The 20,088-nt window shown below is 39.5% G+C and overlaps 2 non-coding genes across 2 annotated transcripts; both read right to left on the reverse strand.

The window, feature by feature from the left end:
- Window positions 1–16,429: 16,429 nt before the first annotated feature.
- On the reverse strand, window positions 16,430–16,511 carry trnas-gcu (transfer RNA serine (anticodon GCU)). Its single transcript has one exon. It is a non-coding gene; the product is annotated as a tRNA-Ser (tRNA).
- A 326-nt stretch (window positions 16,512–16,837) lies between these two features.
- On the reverse strand, window positions 16,838–16,910 carry trnaf-gaa (transfer RNA phenylalanine (anticodon GAA)). Its single transcript has one exon. It is a non-coding gene; the product is annotated as a tRNA-Phe (tRNA).
- Between the last annotated feature and the right edge of the window lie 3,178 nt (window positions 16,911–20,088).

Genomic DNA, 20,088 nt, shown 5'->3' on the forward strand with positions numbered 1-20,088 from the left:
TGCCAGTTATCATTTATGCTCGATTGCAGTTGTTGCTGCTGAAGGTGGCATAGCCAGTTATTAGTGTGGGGGAAATTACTTTTTTACATAGGCAAACCAGGCAGGTTTGGACAGCTTTTTTCCCTTAAGAAATGATATAATTTAAAAACTGCATTTTGTATTTACTTGGGTTATCCTTGTATAAAAAATAATTTGCTTGATGAGCTGAATCATTTAAGTGTGACAAATGTGGGGGGAAAAAAAATCAGGAAGGAGCAAATTTTGGTTCATTGTGACCACCTGCTGAAACAGCCCTGACCCGTCATCCACTGACACCTTTCTATCAGAACCAGCATTAACTTCAGCAAGGTGAGCAACAGTAGCTCGTCTTTGGGATGGGATCAGATGGGCCAGCCTTCGCTCCTCATGTGCATCAATGAGCCTTGGCTGCCCATGACCCTGTCGGTTCCCCACTGTTCCTTCCTTGGACCACTTTAGATACTGACCACTGCAGACCTGGAACACCCCCACAAGAGCTGCGGTTTTGGAGATTCTCTGATCCAGTCGTTTAGCTGTCACAATTTGGCCCTTGTCAAGTCGCCCAAATGTCTACACTCGCCCATTTTTCTGCATCTAACATCAACTTTGAGGACAAAATGTTCACTTACTGTCTAATATACACTATATTGCCAAAAGTATTCGCTCACCTGCCTTGACTCGCATATGAACTTAAGTGACATCCCATTCCTAATCCATAGGGTTCAATATGACGTCGGTCCACCCTTTGCAGCTATAACAGCTTCAACTCTTCTGGGAAGGCTGTCCACAAGGTTTAGGAGTGTGTTTATGGGAATTTTTGACCATTCTTCCAGAAGCGCATTTGTGAGGTCACACACTGATGTTGGACGAGAAGGCCTGGCTCTCAGTCTCCGCTCTAATTCATCCCAAAGGTGTTCTATCGGGTTGAGGTCAGGACTCTGTGCAGGCCAGTCAAGTTCATCCACACCAGACCCTGTCATCCATGTCTTTATGGACCTTGCTTTGGTCACTGGTGCACAGTCATGTTGGAAGAGGAAGGGGCCAGCTCCAAACTGTTCCCACAAAGTTGGGAGCATGGAATTGTCCAAAATGTCTTGGTATGCTGAAGCATTCAGAGTTCCTTTCACTGGAACTAAGGGGCCAAGCCCAGCTCCTGAAAAACAACCCCACACCATAATCCCCCCTCCACCAAACTTTACACTTGGCACAATGCAGTCAGACAAGTACCGTTCTCCTGGCAACCGCCAAACCCAGACTCGTGCATCAGATTGCCAGATGGAGAAGCGCGATTCGTCACTCCAGAGAACGTGTCTCCACTGCTCTAGAGTCCAGTGGCGGCGTGCTTTACACCACTGCATCCGACGCTTTGCATTGCACTTGGTGATGTATGGCTTGGATGCAGCTGCTCGGCCATGGAAACCCATTCCATGAAGCTCTCTGCGCACTGTTCTTGAGCTAATCTGAATGTCTACTGGAGCTGGCACAATCTCCAGATGCCTCGGGATGGGTAAAAAAAGGAACATGTGGAAAGGAATTAGCATTCGTAATATTAGCAGGACTAGATGATAATGTGCATTTGATCAGATGTACTGGAGTACAAGGTTACTGGGTGTGTTATGTGTATGCCAGGCTAAAGAGATATGTCTTTAATCTACTTTTAAATTGGGAGAATGTGTCTGAGCCCCAAACACTGTCAGGAAGACTACTCCAAAATTTGGGAGCTGAATACGAAAATGCTCTACCTTCTTTTGTAGACTTTAATATTCTGGGAACTACCAGAAGTCCAGAGTTTTGTGATCTTGAAGAGCGTGGTGGATTGTAGCATGTCAGAAGACTGGTTAGATACGTGGGAGCTAAACCATTTAGAGCCTTGTATGTAAGTAGTGCTAGTTTGTAATCAATTCTAGACTTAACAGGTAGCCAGTGCAGGGATAATAATATTGGGGTTTTATGATCATATTTTCTTGATCTGGTAAGAACTCTGGCAGCTGCATTCTTCAAACTTGTTTATTGAAGATGCAGGACAACCACCTAGTAATGCATTACAATAGTCCAGTCTGGAGGTCATGAATGCATGAACTAGCTTTTCTGCATCAGATACAGATAAAATGTTCCTAAGCTTGACAATATTTCTAAGGTGGAAGGCTGTTTTAGTAATAGTGGAAATATGATTTCAAAGGACAAGTTGCTGTCTAATATTACGCCCAGGTCTCTCACTGCTGAGCTAGCCATAACAGTACATCCTTCTAAATGCAAGCTAAATTCTAATGGAGGGTAATGTAACTTCAAACAGGCTTCTTCAAGGTGAATTGTTTTATTATGGTTTGACATAATAGGCTTGCTTAGTCATATCCATGGTCTCTGCTATTTGTGTCCCTAAATTAGTGTTAGAGTGAATGAGTACAAAGGTTACTGTGAAGACAGAAGAGAGAGAGGAGAAATGTGAAAAGAACTCCACACAAATCTCATGCTTACTCTCCCCATCTGGGAAGCATCCGATCTTGAATGGGAAAAAACATGTATTGTGGAGCTGCATCTGTAATATGTATATAAAATGGGACATTGATATATTGTAGAAAGTATTCAAAACCGTTCGTTTCCTTGTTTTTTTGATAGGTTACTCCCTTATTCTGAAATTAAATAAATTCTACAAAAAACACCATAACAAAAAGTATAGTTTTTCACATACTGTATGAGTGTAACTTATAAGTATATGTTTTGTAACTGTTTCACATTTCTCTTCATTCCTCCTCCCAGTCCCTGCTATGTACAAACATCCCACTGTGTTATTAGGGGTTACAACCGGCCAGATGATGAGCAGTGCCTTGTTTCCTCCAGAGGTATGAATATCAGTAAATATTATATAAATGTCATCTACACCTCTATTAGTTCATTAGTAGCTGCTGAGAATATGCTGCTTGTAAGGTTGTGACTGAAATGTTGTGCAGTCTGTGTCTTATTATTTTGCATGTTTATATTTGCAGCCTGGCTAGCTAAACATTTAACTCACTGGTTCGTGTGAGTTTTCCTTCACATCAGGACAATTGTATATAAAGAGTTCCCAGTATCTTAAACTCTAAAGGTGAATAGAGTGTTGTTGTTGCTTGTAAATGAAATAAATGTAAAAGAAGACATGATAGAAGACTGGTGATAAACCAATCTAAACATTAGTTGATGAATGGATGAATAGCTTGTAGCTGCCTTTAGCACTATAGGTGTTCAGAGTACTGTGACATTTGCATGAAAGTAATATAATAAAAAAAATGTATAAAATCATATCCATTTCATTTCATCGCGTTTCATTAAATGGTTGTTTTAGTGCAATGAACAAAGCAGACATGTACACTAATACATTTACATATATACATGTGACTTAATTGTTATGTCTAAAGTCAGGATATTAGTCATATTCAAAAAATGATCAGTTAATTACTCTGAAGACAAATATGATACTAATGATCCTAATTGCTAATTTCTAATTTTTAGATCAGATGTCAGAACTTTTACCTGAAAAGTATTAAAATATATCAATGGTTGTCAATTGGACTATCAGTGTCATGGTGCAAAATGCAAACAAATTCTTATGTGATTTTTTTAAGTACAGAGTGTATCAGTATTTCATGAATGAATGAATGAACTAATTTCTTTATCTTCCTGTTAAACTCATCTGTATCATAAATGGCATGTGGAATAAACAGTGACTTTTCTGCCTGATGCATTGTTCAGACTGGGTGGAATTTGATGCCCATCATTGTGTTGTGGCCTCGAGTGTCAAGTTTTAAATGGTGATTGGATGTTGGAGGATTATTGAGCATTCTGGAGCTGTCAGTGACTGTCTTACCATTATAATGAAAAGGTACAGTGCATTCAGAAAGTAAACAGACCCCTTGATTTTTCACTCATTTTATAACGTTACAGTCATACTCTAAAATGGATGGAACTCATAAACAGGTTTTCATAAGGTTTTGGAATAACACATTTAAGTAGGTAAGTTAATTAAAGAAAGTTAATTATCTGTGGTGCTAAAATTATAGCTTAGGTACATGTGATTTCCACTGATCACACTTGAGATTTTTCTAAAACATCATTAACAGTCATAGCAAAAAAAACCCTTGTAGACCTAAGAGGCAAGATTCTGCTGAGACACAGATCTGAGTATTTTCATCATCTTTGAAGGTCCCTGTGACTTAAATACACAAACCTAAACAAAGCACAGGGGACACCTATTAGACATAATGACAGAGACTGGAAACCAACAAAAAGGCAGTGGGGGTCTCTAGTGGCCAGAAAACAGTCCACAACCCTGACAGGAAACCAGTAGATATCTTACCTGTATATTTCAGTCTAGTTGTGTTGATATTTATCATGATCAGAAAATGACAGATGATTTTCAAACTCTTTTGCTGTTTCATCATAAAATGGACATAATAAAGCCTCCAAGTCATGATGTACAAACCCATGTGTATAAATCACACCAAACTATAGCTTTTAATTAAAACGCTTAAGAGAAACATTATTACAGACTTCTGCATAACAGCTGGATAGACTTTTATTTGAGAATTATGTGCAGTATTGACATTAAAATTTATACTTTTTAAATGCAGTGATGTAAAGAAATACTGAATACATAGAACTACTGTAATGCTGAAACTTTCTGTAAGGAGAATGTTTAACATATACTGAAGGAGATTCCAATAATACTATGTAACTTTCATTCCTTTATTTCAGTCATTTTCTGTTTTTTTTCCTTTTGCGGAACCTGTTTATTGAACTTTTATAATAATAAAAGAATAATGATACAATAGAATAGAAACACGATAGATAGATAGATAGATAGATAGATAGATAGATAGATAGATAGATAGATAGACTTTATTGATCCCATGAGTGATATACTGTATATATATATATAAACAGTAACAATCATTTTTGGAAAGTTCTAGCAACCACAGCTACCAGTGTTTTTCACCACAGATGGACCAGTTTGTTTTTAATAATGCATAATCTAAAATAAAAATAACGCATAATGTAAAACAAAATCTGTGTGAAAGAAAAAAAGAAGTGTTGTGGATAATTATTAAGAGTTGTAAGGAAATGCAAACTTTCAAAAAAACAAAACAAAAAAAAAATGGTGACCTGGTCAATTTGGCATGCGGAGTGAATAAGTTTATAATAAATGGGAGGTAAATACAAGGGTTAAGCCTTACCTTAAACATTTTAAATGTAGAAATAGAGGAGATCAGCCTGTATAGAGTAGACAATACATCGATTTTATCTAAAGGTACTTCAAGAATTTGATCTAGATGGGATGTTTGTGGAAGATTCGAAAAGTTGGGAAATGACTTTTTTACAAAGTTTTGGAACTGAAAATATCTAAAAACATGAATGGAAGGGGGAATTTTTGTGTTAGAAAAGCTAGGAAAAATATTATCAATGTAGATATCATTGACAACTGTACAAATAATTGCCGGACAATGGAATTACTGTTAGGAAAACGTGAGATGGCAGTAAGAGGACCACACAGTAGTGCAGCTGGTCAGGATGGTGAGACTGGGGAGCAAGAACCCCCTTCAGTACTGACTCAATCTGGGACCCAATCACAGAGTCCAAAATGACTCTGAAACCAGAACAGTGTAGATTGTATATTTGTCACCCAGTTGTAAAATAAGAAATTTTGAAGGGCAATTTGGTTTTTAAAGTACTTCCCCGCAGATTCTGGCTGGTCATTTGTTCCAAATAAAAGATGAGATGTGTTGTTTTAAAGTCTTAAAGAAAGTTTTAGATATAAAAATTGGAGCACACTGAAATAAATACAGAAATCTAGGCAAAATGTTCATCTTTACTGAGTTTAAACGATCAGCCAGAGAAATGGGGAGAGCTGACCAGCGAGCAAAATCATTCTGAGATTTTGTGAACTGTACCAGCTCTCCCAATTGTTCAGTATGAATGGCAATTGCTAAGGGTTCAATTACCAATGCAAAAAGCAAAGGTGAAAGTGAGCAGCCCTGTCTTGTGCCACGTTTCAAGGGGAAATAAGAGGAAGATACTCCATTTGTCCAAACTGAGGAGACTGGGAAGGAATATAAAATTTTAATCCAGGAAATGAATGTGTTGCCAAAACCAAATTTCTGTAGCACATAAAAAAATGTAATCCCAATCCACATGATCTACATGATCATGTTTGTGTCAGTTTCTTCCTCCTCCCTGCTCCCCAAAACATGCAATCAGGTGAACTGGCTACATGCAATCATGTTCACTTCAAGAGAGAGAAAAGAGAGGTTTAAAATCATTTCTATAATCTACTATTTAAAACAGTCCAGGCTGGTGGAGGTGGTGCAACGGTGTGGGAAATGTTTTTATGGCACATTGGGCCTGCTGGGCTGCTTAAATGCCACAGCCTCAGAAAGTTAAAGTTGTCTCAAACTGGTTTCATGAGCATGGCAATGAGTTCAGGGTTCTTTATTGGTTTTTAGTCACCAGATCTGAATCCAGTAGAATGTGGACTTGGATGTAGTAGAACAGGAGATTCACAGCATGCACCTGAAGGACCTGCAGGAATTACATGATGCAGTCACATCAACATGGAACAGAATCTACCATGGAAGGCTGTTTTGAGAGCAAAGAGAAACCCTACCCATTTGTAGTATAGGGTACTACACACAACGAGTGTATTTTGACAGTTGATGTTCTTTGTGTATTTACAGTAGCACTGGGAGATCTACAGCCTGCACCTGCATAATGGCACCGTGTCTCAACAGCAGACACATGTGCCAAACGTGACCCTGGGTGATGATGTCACTTTGGGCGGGTCTCAGCCTGGGAGCCTTGCAGTGTCCAATCAGCATCAGCAGATACAGTGGTAAAGTCTGAGGAATATGTAGGATGTGGTCAGAACGTATTTTTTTTTAAAAAGTATAGTTAAAAAAAAAGTTTAAAAAACTATAATTTAAAGTAGACTTTAAAAATTATAGTTAATGTCAAAATCTTTACTAAAAGAGGAATCCATCCAAAATGTACTCAAGTCTCAAATTAAAGTAAAAAAACACTAAAAAAAAGGTTTTAAAATTACACTGGGGGCAGTACGGTGGCCTAGTGGTTAGCACTGTTTTCTCACTACAAGAAGATCCAGGGGTCATTCTGTGTGGAGTTTGTATGTTCTCCCTGTGCTTGTGTGGGTTTACTCTGGTTTCCTCCCAATAATGTCCTGTTTGGTATTACTTCTGTGTTTTCTTTTGTTTGGGAAGTTGTTTGTGTCTTCTGTCTAGGAAGAAGCCTAATTCGTTCCCCCAGTCCCCATGCAACCTATAAGAAGTCTCCTTCATCACTTCCTGTCTTCAGCCTTGTGCTCACTTGCTGTGCTTGCTCTGTCCTGTGCTGGCTTTCTGTATTTGCCCTGCCTTGTCTAATAGCTATCTAGGTATATGCTAAGACAGCGTGTGTTTGTTTGAATGTTTGAGGGTAAGGAACCGACTGTTTGCTAATGTGATTAGCTCAACTCTTTATAGTACGGCCTGCTGCCTGTTTTCAGGCCTTGACTCTGGATTTCCCTGTTGTAAAATTGTTCTTAATACTGTACATAGTTCTACAAGGGATTTTGGGGATGTAGGGAGACTTATGCCATTTTCTTTATTGGATCCTTCATTGATTGTTTTGGATAGGGAGTTAGGGAAGGAACTTGTCTTTTATATTTATTTTTGTTTTGTGAAGCAGGGTATTTAGATCCTGGACGGTTGTGGGTTTTTGTTTGTTATTTTGGCCTTGCCGGCTTCCGAAGCTACACTCCCCCGTAGTACTCTAAACCCCTAGGTTTTCATTAAAATGCCACTTTAATGCCTTTTTTCCACACTGTCCTGTGTCATCGACTCTTTCTTGTTTCGCCTTTACCCTAGACGGGGTGTAACATGAAATTGGGGGCTCATCCGGGATCTGAGCCTGGGACCTCTCGCAATGAAGCGAGAATCATACTCCTAGACCAATGACAGTCTAATCACATGTACAATAGGCTGACTGGTAATTCTAAATAGGAGTAATTAGGCAATTCTTAAATCCTCATACAGTAGGTGTGAGTGTGTGTGGTTGTCTGTCTATATGTGGCCCTGCGATGGACTGGTGACCTGTCCAGGGTCTACCCCTGCCTTTCAGTGTGTGCTAAGATAGGCTCCAGCAGATCCCCGTGACCCCAATTAATAATAAAGCAGGTTTAGAAAATGGATGGATGGATGTTTACGATAGGTCTTAGTGACATGAGTTTTGAATATTGTGACACGAGATTATTGTGAGGAGAGAAGAGGGAGGTTTCAGATATTTTCATTTACATTTCTGGCATTTGGCAGATGCCCTTATCCAGAGCAACATTTTATCTCATTTTAGACAACTGAGAAATTGAGGGTTAAGGGCCTTGCTCAGGGGTTCATGAGTAGCAGCTTCATGGACCTGGGATTTGAACTCACAACCTTCCGATCAGTAGTCCAACTTCTTTTCAGTGATTTTTATCTCACTAGATGGACACACGCATGGCACTGTGCTGGACGACACCCAGGATGAGTAGGTGGAGGCAGCGGAGATGGCCATCAAGCAGCTAAATGAAAAACTGTTAAACAACTGCAAAGTGAGACAAGTGTAGAGGGGCAGACAAGTGTAGAGAGGCAGACTGGGCTCAGTCAGAAGACTGAGCAGGTAAACACGTGTACACACACACACAAAAGGAATGCTAACTCTGCCTCTTCTGCTCCAGGGTCTGAATCTCTACATTAAGAACGTGGATGAGAACCTGGGTTATGAGGGTCCGCGCTTGTTCTTTGTGCAATTTGGAATAATCAAAAACATAAAGGTGATGATAGAGAACGGCCGCTCTGGGGGGTTCGGCTCCGTGAATGAGGTCATGGTTTCCTTGCTTGTCAGAGAATGCAGAGGATGCAGTTTTATATTCCTCAGAAACTCTGCCAGCCCATGTTGCCTCCCTGCCTAATGAAGAACTTCGTTCCTGAGGTAGGCATTACACTTCTGCCCCAAATTTATGAAACCCTGAGTGTTGCAGTTCATTTATACCTGCAGTTACAATAAATTTAGGTGATTTGTTGTCTTTGTTCTTGACAACTTGCCTTTTGCCAACCGTGAAAGTGTCAGACTGCTCCTGTGGAGGCACTAACTTCATTATGTCACCATCTATACTCACTAGTATCTGTCTGTCTGTCCGCCTTTGTAATGATCCATTTAAATATGAATCAATATCAGAAATTTTAATTAAAGATCCTCACCAGCTTGACACCAGTTTCTCTTGCCCGCAGTAAGGTGTCCATTTTATCCACCTACAAACGTACACACACACACACACACACACACACACACACACACACACACATGAGGACTGAGGGAGTAGTGGGTGGGGCTTTGTTTTCCAAATGACCAAAGCTAACATGTTAAAGATATTTACGAATCTGATATGAAACACTTGCCATGTTGCTTGAATGTATATTTCTTGACTGTGTGTGTGTGTGTGTGTGTGTACACTTACCTTGGCTTGCAAGTGCTCGGGATCACTAATCATGTTCATGATCTTGAAATTGTTTTCTCCTTGCACAAGCATCAGAGTGATTTGTTTTGCATCAGCAGGGTGGATTTCTGCTACCAGTGGAAGCAAGTAATCATCTGCAAAGAGAGAGAGAAAGTGTGTGAGGTGTGTGAAAGAGCGAGAGAGAACAGAAACAGAGGCATCCGATCAGGTAGCATGGGTGGTGGGGCTCAGACTCTCTATGAACTGATATCAAGTACTAAAAACAAATGCAGTTGAAAGCAGGAGTTTGTAGATGTTTTCAGTGGACATGTGATGATAAAAGTGGAATAAAATGCTAAGCTGGAGAGCAGGAGTGTATACGAGCCGGATGTGTGTGTGTGTGTGTGTGTCTGTGTGTGTGTGTGTGTGTGTGTGTGTGTGAAATTCACAGGCCATCGTGATCTGGTCATCTAAATCTGCTGACTCTAACATATAGATCATCAGCCTCTTCTGGGGTGGTGGAAATTTAGGTACATCCTGGGAACACAGGATATTATTATTATTATTATTATTATTATTATTATTATTATTATTATTAATAATAATAATAATAATAATAATAATATTACTACACAATATAATAATCACACAATTAGATTAGTACCATAATCCTTCATACACTATCTTTAGCATGTAATATTAAGCATGCAGAATATTGTTATTGTTGTGTGTGTGTGTGCTTTTTGTTGTGTTTTGGACCTGAAGTGGAGCCGGAACTCTGATATCTGAGACAGCTTCCAGAGTTTCCTCTGGGGCAGCTGTCTCAGTAGCTTCCACTGGTGCAGTTGCTTCTACTGCTTCCACCCTGTCATCTGAGGCCACTGTCTTCACTGCTTCCACAGATCCCTCTGAGGCAGCTGTCTCAACAGATTCCTCAGAGTTCTCTGGGCCAGCAGTTTCAACAGCTTCCACATTGTTTACTGGGGCAGGGGATCCAGTGGCTTGGACCATCTGTGAGGCAGCAGTGTAGACAATCTGGCTGATGTCCTCTGAGGCAGATGCCTTGGTGCTTTGGACAGTGTCCTTTGTGCAAGGTGTCTCAAGGGTGCTCCTTTTGAACCAGGGAGGCAGCACTGGTTGGCGCAGTTTTGGTGGTACATTGTACAGTAATGGTGGGGCTCTACGCAGGCACTTTCTGTGGATGGTGTGGTCAATCTTCTTGATAAATTTGCGTGCCTCGACCTTGGGCTCCTCAGCCTTGTGTGCCTCCACCTTGGGCTCCTCGGCCCTGCGCGCCTCCACCTTGGGCTCCTCCCAAGACCTGAAGTACTCGATGGTGCTGTAACACAACAGAGAAGCTGCACTTAGAATCTAAACCCTGCTGTTAAAAGTTATGTCCTCGACAGCAAAATTACCACCAGATGTTGACTGAAATACCCTCATAAGACCAAACAAATCTCTGTTTCGACAATATAAAGAGTTCAATGCAATTAGTTTAAAAAGGAATGTTTAAAAAAGTTTAAAAAATCCTGACATTTGAACCCTGGCTGGTAAAAAGACACTAATTTACATGTGACTTACACTTGGCGGTCGTTCAGGAGTTTTCCGTTCAGCCGTTCCGCCGCCTCCACTGACTCGTACTGAACGTACCTATAACCTTTTGATTCCACAACCTGCAGGAGAAACACAGCGTGTCAACACACAACAACACACTAATCATGAAACACAGATATTCAGCTATTCAGATATATATATTCATATATAACAGCTCAAAGCTCGAACCTTGCATGACACGATCCTCCCGAACACAGAGAAAGTGTCAAACAGGGAGGTGCAGTCAATGGACCAATCAAGGTTCCTGATGAATATGTTCCCTCCCTTGATGGGCTTGGCGGTGGGTTCCCAGTTAGACCACATGACACGCATGGGTCTCCCCAGGAGGATTTCAAAACTGAACATGTCAATGGCTCTCTCAGCTGAGGGAACAGAAATAAACCATTCATTTTTAATTAAAGTCTATTATAGTCTATATATAACTCATCCAAATATCTTTTCATATCTTTTTAGTACCATTTAAAACATGACCATATCCATATAGTAAAACTATAAAATACTACAGAAGTTACACATGTAGCCTTAAATCTGCTGCAAAAACAGGTAAGAAACAGTGTAGAAAAAAGAAAAGGTTTGTTTTACCGTCATCTCGATAGCGAAAGTTGACGTACGCGTATCTGAGAGGAGAGCCGGTCTTCCTGTCCCTGCAAATGTGGACAGATTGGACGTGTCCTGCAGGTCTAAATCTATTAGAAAGTATCACCTCTGATACTTCAGGGTGAAAATCTTTCACAAACAGTGCAGCCATTGTATAAAACAGTTAAAAGTGGTGGAATACTGCTAAACGCTGTAAAATACTGCTAAACTCAGTGAAACCGCTGCTAAACGCTGTAAAATACTGCTAAACTCAGTGAAACCTCAGTGAAATGCTGTAAAAATACTGCTAAATGGTGTAAAATCGCTGTTACACAAGGGGCACTGTTTCTCTGTCGATAGCTAAAGGTGGTCTGAGGATGGTTGCTATGTACGTCATCAGGTGATGTTCAGAACAGAATTCAGAATTCTACATGATGCCAGTTGGTCACATGACCTCATGACATCATGTAAGCAGTTAACATTAAACAGTTAAGTTCCAAACCCCAATAATGAATCCAATTCAAAATGGCTTTTAATATTAATATAGAAACACTGTATAGGCCTGGACAGGAAAGAGGCTGAGCTGCAATTAATCCCCAAAAAACATTCACTGACTATATTTTCAATGCATAGATATTAACCTAACGTAAACACTACTCTTTCAAGCTGCATTTAAACTGCATTTTGGAAGGTCAAACTCCAGGACACCATTGAAGGTCACTATATGGAGAAAAATCTGAAATGTTTTCTTAAAAAAACATCATTTCTTTAATGAAGAAAGAAAGACATGAACATCTTGGATGACCAGGGGGTGAGGAAATTATCAGTAGATTTTTGTTCTGGAAGTGAACTTCTCCTTTAAAGGATCTGCTGCTAACATCTTGGTGCCAGATACCACAGCACACCTTCAGGGATCTAGTAGAGTCCATGCCTTGACGGGTCAGGGCTGTTTTGGCAGCAAAAGGATGACCAAAACAATATTAGGCAGGTGGTCATGATGTTATGGGTAATTGGTGTAGAATTTTTTACTAATTAATGAACATCTTTTGTTGTTGAGTTGCATCCAATATCGTGGAACATCACCGAAGCAAATTATCCACATTATTCCAGTTATAAAGGATCATGATCTCACCAAACTCTTGATTTTTTGCTCTTAAAGTTTTAGACCAAAATCTAAAACATATCCTGTTACTGAAAATAACACAAACAAACCTTATTAGAAAAACACTAAAACTGGAGACTCCTTCCAAATATATTACACATTTCCTCATGAAAAGCTTCAACATATCACCAGCCACACCCTTTTTATTAACGAATGAATCTGACCAATCAGAATCAAGCATTTACAACATTACTATAGGATACTGTAGCTCTGGAACAAAGCTGCACTTTTTATCCGTCACACACAGTTTACACAGATAGACTGTATTATTTGTAATGATGCTATAATTACCACATCAGCCAAATCAGGGTTCTCATACCCACCACATAAAGATCTTTTTCTCTGTCTCTCTCTCAGTATGTTTTAAGTACGTCAGGAGGAACAGTTTCAAATGATCAATTTTATATTTGGTCAGGCAAAAATGGCGATATACCTGTGTTTGCACAAAACACAGACTGATGCAAAGAGAATTTTCCTCAGACTTGTTAAATCAAGAATTTTAATTGATTTTAATTTCTACAGAAAGATGAATGATGTGAAGATGTTTGAGACAGTGTGGTGTCATGCTAATGCTCTGTGCTCTGTAGCAGAAGAGAAACCCTGCTTTGCACCAGAGCTAAACTAAATCCACCATTCACTGATGTGTCTTAACTTAATTTATTGAAATATTTTAAAATGTATTTATTGAATTACTGAGTCACCCTGATTTTACCACATATTATGTGACTTATGTGTAAATAAAAGGATTGTAAAAGTCAAAGTCTCTCTCTTTCTCTCTCTCTGTCTCTCATGGATAAGGACACCAGAAGAAGAAGAAACAGCAGCAACAAATAAATGACATTGTCCCCTATTCAGGGCTGACCACAGTTTAAAAACCCGTACTATGACGTCCTTCAGTTTTCGTGACACGGGTAAAGAAAATAATTGCTCAGTTCGATTCTGTGCATAATGACCCACAGGCATCGGGCAGTGATTATATATTTATACAAAAGCTGTACTTTTGTAATAAAAAGCATTTTTATTATTATATGTATGTTATATTTCTATAATGTATATTTTTAGCCTTTATATATTTTTATTTTACTCCTGCTTGGTCAAATCGTGGTCGTCATGGTTATGTTCAGAGTTGTCCACTAGAGGGCAGCAGAGATTTTGTCCCCCCCCACCATATATACACAGGTGTATTTGAATAAATTAGAATATCATCGAAAAGTTGATTTATTTCAGTAATTCAATTCAACAAGTGAAACTCTATAGTATATAGATTCATTACACACAGACTGATATATTTTTTATATATTTTAAGTGTTTAATTTTTTTTAATTTTGATGATTATGGCTTGCATCTAATGAAAACCCAAAATTCAGAAAACTAGAATATTACACCAATAAAAAGCTAATTAAAAAAATGATTTTCAACACAGAAATGTTGGACTACTGAAAAGTATGAACATGTACAGCACTCAATACTTGGTCGGAGTTCCCTTTGCATGAATTACTGCAGCAATGCGGCGTGGCATGGAGACGGTCAGTCTGTGGCACTGCTGAGGTGTTATGGAAGCCCAGGTTACTCTGATAGCGTCCTTCAGCTCTTCTGCGTTGTTGGGTCTGGTGTCTCGCATCTTCCTCTTCACAGTACCCCACTGATTCTCTATGGGATTTCTATGGGATTTCACAGGGTTTGCTGGCCAATCAAGCACATGGACACCATGGTCCTTAAACCAGATATTAGTACTTTTGGCAGTGTGGGCAGGTGCCAAGTCCTGCTGGAAAATGAAATCAGCATCTCCATAAAGCTGGTCAGCAGAATGAAGCATGAAGTGCTCTAAAACCTCCTGGTAGATGACTGTGGACCTGATAAAACACAGTGGACCAACACCAGCAGATGATACGGCTCCCCAAACCACTCCCCAAACTTTACACTGGACCTCAAGCAACTTTGGATTTTTTGCCTCTCCTCTCTTCCTTCAAACTCTGGGATCTTGATTTCCAAATGAAATGGAAAATTTATTTTCATCTGAAAAGAGGACTTTGGCCCACAGAGCAACAGTCCAGTCCTTTTTGTCCTTAGCCCAGGTAAGACACCTCTGATATCGTCTCTGGTTCAGGACTGGCTTGACACAAGGAATGCGACTGACTCCAGCTGCAGTCCACTCCTTGTGAATCTCCCCCAGATTCTTGAAGGGGCTTCGTTTCACAATCCTCTCAAGGCTGCGGTTATCCCTGTTGTTTCTGCACCTTTTCTATCACACTTTCTTTCCATTCAAATTTCATTAACGTGCTTGGACACAGCACTCTGTGAACATCCAGCTTCTTCAGCAATGACCTTTTGTGTCTTACCCTCCATGTGCAGGGTCTCAATGACCGTCTTCTGGATGTCTGTCAAGTCAGCAGTCTTCCCCATGACTGTGTAGCCTACTGGACCAGACTGAGAGACATTTAAAGGCTCAGGAAACCTTTGCAGGTATTTTAAGTTAATTAGCTGATTAGAGTGCGACACCATGAGTCTCCAATATTGAACTTTTTCACAATATTTAAATTTCTTTAAAATTTAAAATTCACAGTTTTAAAAATGGATTATTAATAGTCATGCACAGTTACTTCAAGTTCTGAAATAATATTTATTTTTAATTTAACAGTTTTTTAAATTTTGACTGATTTCTCTCATTACCGCAACACCGTCCACAATTTACAAATATTTTTTCTTTATATTTTGAAGAAACCTGACATTTTTTCAAAATGACGTGACAAACCTGAGAGAACATCATTTTAAGATTCTGCACATGCATTTAAAATCAAAGTACTATATCTCTATTAATTAAATTAACATCTAATAATCATGAGTTTCGGTAATGAGGTTAATTATTTCGGTAATGATAATAAGTATACTAGTCTGAGATAATGCAGAAAGAAACAGATAATATTTACACAATCATGCATTCAAGTTCAAAACAGTTTCATTGTCCAGTGCTTCAAAAATACAAAAGCCAAAAATAAAAAAAATTAAGAAAAACATTAAAACAGGAATAAACAGGACAACATTTCAACGTTTACCTAAAAAACATGAAGCATTTTACCATGGTACTAAAAAATAACTGACCACTGTCTTTTTTTCTTTTCATGTTGCTTCTTAGTCAGCTCTTCAGTTTTCTTTATTTTTCCAGTTTGTTTTCGTTTTTGATTCCTGGAAGCGGAAAGAAAGCATTACATTGAATTAGTCTCATAACATGGGGAAAAAACATTTTATGTATACGTGTGTGTGTGTGTTCTATACTGGGCCTGAAGTTGTGGGGTGGGGTAGAGCTTAATTTTGAAACGTGGACTGGCGGTCCATATCCTCCACCTCCTGTTGAGGTGGCTTGCTCATATGTGTGTGCATATATGTTACAGCATGTGTGTCCAACCAGCATGGGAATGCAGCCCAAGGTTGTGAAACACTTAGGCCGAGTTCACACTGCACGATTTTCAAAGTAGTCGGATCACTGTTGTTTTCATGCTGCACGACTGTCTGGGGGAGCATTCAGTTGCTGCTGTGTGGCGCATAGCGGTAAAGGGGAAGCACACGCACGACGAGGGTGGGACTCGAACCCACGCGTGCAGAGCACAACAGATTAGCAGTCCATCGCCTTAACCTCTCGGCCACCTCGTCAGGTGGCAGCGCTTCCAAGGAGCCTTGTCAAAAGCAGGGGTTTTCTAATGGCGTGCGGGCTAGGAGGGTACCTTTCAATGATTTGTATGCAGGTATTGAGGCATGCGGTCACGTAAACTGAAGGGTGCAGGCTAAGCGTTCAACAAGAACCTAAGAGTTCTGTAGCATGCGAGTTTTTCTGCTCTCGTCTCGGACCAGGGGGCTTTCAGACCTTTTACCTTTCAGGGGCTTTCAGACCTTTATCCTGCACTATTTCCACGTTTTGCTGTTTTTAAGTCTGAGGCATAAGTTGCAGAACTGTGCTGGTGGACTACACTGCCTCCAGCTGCCGAAACCCGGGATCGAACCAGGGACCTTTAGATCTTCAGTCTAACGCTCTCCCAACTGAGCTATTTCGGCACCTCTGTCAGGGCTCTCCTGTACGTGTGAGTGAGCAGGTTTTTGTCGGCACGACTGCACACCACGTCCAGACCGGTGAGGCAAACTTCTTTAGAAAGCGGTAGAGCTTTTTCCTTAAGGGCATAGACAGAAGGCATGGTTGCCTTACACCACTCAAATCCCACGCTACCTGAGGGCGGCGGTGGGGTTACGCATGAGTGGTAAGAAGATGACCGAGTCATTCGGCCAGACAAGGAGGAAGCCTGGCACGGGCACTACAAATGGTCTGCCGTGCGACTAACACGCCTTCCGCTTCACCAGCTCTACAGGAGACATCTAACCATTCCCAAGGAAGGAGGGAGCTCGGCCTTGGCTCGCGGCCGGTCACTGACCTTGAATGGTCTCGGCTTAAGGCCCCATGGTCAACCGCCACCCCTGTAGCCATGGGCGGAAGGAACGCTTCTGCTTAAAGAAGAATAAGAAATGTGTTTGAATCCACATTTTCTAAAGGTGGCTTTATTATTATTACTATTATTTTTTAAATTCTTTTTTAACCAGTCTACTCTGATAAAAATATTCAACCTGATCTACCTAATAAAAATAATTATGTAGTTCAAGTAAGACTAGTCTTTGTATTTATTACTTAATTTTCTATATGTAAGAAATACTTCTTGCTCTAAATTTCTGCATTTCCTTAGTCATTGTTTTGGGTTTGCTCTACTTAACTTTGAGAGTTTTAAAAGTGTATTTTTATTGAAACTTAAACCTAATTTTTTTTAAAGCTTCCATATTACTTAACTTTGAGTGGACCCTACTTTGTTTTTCTAAATGTACTAGTCACATTTGAAAGTTACATTTACTCCCATTTTCTGGTCAGGAACTAGGCATTTCCTATGCATTACAGGTAAAATATGAATTGTGTAATTATGCATTTTGAAATGCAACTTCACCCAGCACAAGAATAAAAGGAAGGAGATTTTTTATTATATGCACACACTCATGAACAGTCAGTTCTTCCAAAATGCACTTGGTCCTGAATTTACACAACATGAAATAACGTAAATACCAGATTTAACAAAACAACAACCACAGAGTAGTGCGACATGCATTGGGAGAACCTGAGAAAATGCTGTTTAACATGAACAACTGTAAAACAGGGAGCTTACTGTGACTACCTTCACTGCCATCTGTATGGCTTTTAGGTTTGCAAGCTGACCTTGAGACTATGTACCTTAGAGGAAATGTTTTGTTCACATCCTCATTTTAGCACAGGGTTCTCAATCGTGGAGATCAAGGACCCCTGCCCTGCCCACTACAGATGACATAAACCAGGAGTCTTCAGTGAATCAGAAGCATGAAGACACCATCTGAGTCTCACTTCCACCATGAGAGTGAAGTGGGGAAAGACAACGTGAACAGGTATACAGAGCACTGATTAAATACAGTATATATTTATGACCCAGGTTTAGGATCTAGATGATAATATGTGTGGATGGGAGTATTCTACCTAATCTGGAGCATGAAGAGCTAATTGTGAGTGTTAGAGGAGCTAAACACGCAGCGCTAGCATGAGCATGTGAACTGAGTGCGCCATAGATTGGAAGGAAAACGGAACATCCACCAAAATATCCCCTTCTCAAATTTCAGACTCATCACCTATGTAAACTTACTTCACATCCAGTACAGTAGGTGGCGATAATGATCCTAAGGAGTTATTCGCCATTAAACAAGAAGAAGAAAAAGAAGCAGCTCGACTCTCTGCTTGTCCGTCCATCAGTACCCAAAAGTAAAAAAATAAAAAAATATATATATTTAGCTGCACCCCGAAACTGGAATGCCCGCAAACCACACATCAAGATAATAACTGAACTAACAAGTCAACACCAACAGAAAGTTTCAGTCAACAGGACCAAGCTAGCTATTGGCATTAGCGATTAGCATTAGCTGCTAGCGCTAATGCTATTGGCGCATAGAATATGTCATTTATTCATTAGCAATATTACAAAAAGGCATCAAAGCGCGTGACATTAGACATCATTCTCACAAACTCCCGACTGGTTTTCATGACAAGTATCTAGACAACAATATCAAGTGTGGTGTCATTTCTTGTTAGCATATTAGCCACAGCTACGAGCTAAAAGTGAACATGCTATACACTCACCGGGCTTTCGGCAAGAAAAGTAGCCCAATATCTCGTACGGCTTCCAAGAAGTTGTGGTTAATTCATTTTAATTCAAAACCAATTATTTTTCCAATACCACTTATCAATTATTTGTACCAATCACAGGCTTAGTAATGGCACAGACCAAGCTAGCGATTAGCATTAGCGATTAGCTGCTAACGCGATTGGCGTATAAAATATGCCATTTATTCATTAGCAATGTTACAAAAAGGCATCAAAGCGCGTGACATTAGACATCATTCTCACAAACTCCCGACTGGTTTTCATGACAAGTATCTAGACGACAATTTTATAATATGTATAATAATTATAATAATATTAATCCTCAATATTCTTAAATGGAGGCTTGTGCTCTAGTCATCTCTTAATTTTGGACAAACAAAATTTGCATTAGTCCACCCTCACAGGTTTTTTTTAACATTTCACATGCTGAAAGTCTGAATTTGTCAAATGTCAGATTCATTCAATCACCGCAAAACAAAAGACTTGAAGAAACCAACTCGGGTAAAACAACAAATTCTGTGACCACATTAATAATCTGGGATTTTTCTTCAACTGCACTTTTTCCTATTTAAAATATAGAAAGTAAACAATAGTTAATTTAAGATTCTGTACTCTTTCTAGGTGTCTATTTAAAAGGTCAGATTTTCCTCATGTCTGATCTTTTTTACTGAAGCATGTGTTCAAGTGACACACTGATGCATTTGATCTAAAATGACTTGTAAGGTTTTGCATAAACTTGTGGTGTCCATGCAGCTCACATGCACACACTCATTTAAAGCAAAAAAGGCAACATGCTAAATGCTAGAAACTCAGAAAGCATAAATTTCAAAGATTTGACTTCAGGTTGTTGTCAAATAATATAATCTGTAAAACAAATTAATGTATTAAATAAAAAAAAATGGCATTTGGACCCCACTATATATATTATTATGGCCTTAGCAAGGCTATAAAGTGTCCACCTTTTATATATTTCTTTTCTGTTTTGTACATCCCTTATTTTGAAGGCTAGTGTAT

This window comes from Hemibagrus wyckioides, unplaced genomic scaffold (genome assembly GCF_019097595.1).
Source record: "Hemibagrus wyckioides isolate EC202008001 unplaced genomic scaffold, SWU_Hwy_1.0 Contig29, whole genome shotgun sequence".
In the NCBI taxonomy this organism is placed as follows: Eukaryota; Metazoa; Chordata; class Actinopteri; order Siluriformes; family Bagridae; genus Hemibagrus; species Hemibagrus wyckioides.